General features: G+C 27.8%; 1 non-coding gene across 1 annotated transcript; it reads left to right on the top strand.

The window, feature by feature from the left end:
* Positions 1 to 731: 731 nt before the first annotated feature.
* LOC140876828 (small nucleolar RNA R71) lies at positions 732 to 842 on the top strand. Its single transcript, XR_012149060.1, has one exon. It is a non-coding gene; the product is annotated as a small nucleolar RNA R71 (small nucleolar RNA).
* The last annotated feature ends 876 nt before the right edge of the window (positions 843 to 1,718 follow it).

Below are 1,718 nucleotides of genomic sequence, written 5' to 3'. Positions count from 1 at the left end.
TCCTTTTTCATGAATATTAAGTGCAGATGCAAATTTTGCAAGAGTTTCTTTCAAATCATTCATAGATTGAATGTTTTGAATATTGATAGACTCTTGCTTTTGAATGTATGCATGAATTTCATCTTCAAAATGTTTTCTTGGAGGTGGGATATAAGGAGCATAACCTTGATGACTTTGGTTATTGTAAAAGGTTGTTGTGAAGGTTGTGCATTATTATCGTTCTTCCAACTAAAATTAGGATGATTTCTCCAACCAGGATTATATGTTTTTGAAAAAGGATCTAATGTTGGTTTTTTTAAATTGTTAAAATAATTGGCTTGTTCATGGAGACATTCTTTAAATGAAGGCAAAGTAGGACAATTTTTTGTAAGATGATCATGTGTATCACATATATGACAAACAATTTCTTGAACACTTTTTAATTGATCACTCTTTTTCATTTCTAATGACTCGATTTTTCTTGCTAAAGATGCAAGTTTAGCTTGAACTTCTACATCATCTTTAAGATGATAAATACCACCCCCATTTGTTGAATTATTGGTTTTACTTGGTGGTTCAATTGAGCCTATATTATCCCAATTTTAAGCATTTTCTGCTAATGACTTCAAATATTCTATAGCTTCATTTGGGTTTTATTATCTTCAAAAGTTCCATTACACATGAATTCTATCATTTGCCTATCTTTAGGTATTAAACCTTCATAAAAGTGAGAAACTATCCTCCATATTTCAAAACCATGATGTGGGCATGTATTAAGTAACTCTTTATATCTATCCCAACATTTATAAAATGTTTCCCCTTGTTTTTGAGAAAAAGTTGTAATTTGTCTTTTAAAAGAGTTTGTTCTATGGGAAGAAAAAAACTTTTTTAGAAATTGTTGTTGCATTTCTTCCCATGATCTTATTGAACTTGATCTCAAATTTTGCAACCATGTTTTAGCTTTATCTTTTAAGGAAAAAGGAAAAAGCTTTAATCGAACAGTATCCATGTTACAATTTTGATCATTATAAGTGTTGCAAACCTCCTCAAATTCTCTTAAATGCAAATATGGATTTTCAGAATCTAAGCCATGAAAATTTAGTAAAAGTTGAATGACTTGTGACTTAAAATTGAAATTAGATGCATCAGGAGGAAAAACTAAACAAGATGGTGTACTAGTTCTTATTGGATTCATATGGTGCCTAAGTGTTCTTGGTTGTTCATGTTCTTGATTATTATTATTATTATTATTATTATTATTATTATTATTATTATTATTATTATTATTATTATTATTATTATTATTATTATTATTATTATTATTATTATTATTATTATTATTATTATCATCTTGATTATTAGAATTATCCTCCATGTTTAAAATATTCTCAGTTACTCGAACAAGTTTACCACTTTGTTTACGACTCCAAAAAATCATACAATTAAAAACAACATACTATTTACATAATAACATAAATAACAAAATTAAACTTAATTTATACCTCCCCGGCAACGGCGCCAAAAACTTGCTACAACTTAAATTGTAATTCACCCAAGTGTAGGTTGTCTGCAAGTAATATAATCGTGAGTACGAGATCGATCCACGGAGAGGATGTTGTAAGTTTAATTTTAGCAATGATATATTATAGATGAAAATATTATTATAAAACTTCAAATACGCAAATTATAAAATTGTCAAGGCTTCAAAGGTTCATTGTTGGTTTATTTAAGATTGCTTA

The sequence above is a fragment of the Henckelia pumila genome, chromosome 1 (assembly GCF_033568475.1).
Source record: "Henckelia pumila isolate YLH828 chromosome 1, ASM3356847v2, whole genome shotgun sequence".
NCBI lineage: Eukaryota > Viridiplantae > Streptophyta > Magnoliopsida > Lamiales > Gesneriaceae > Henckelia > Henckelia pumila.
This window is presented reverse-complemented; position numbering and strand designations above follow the sequence as displayed.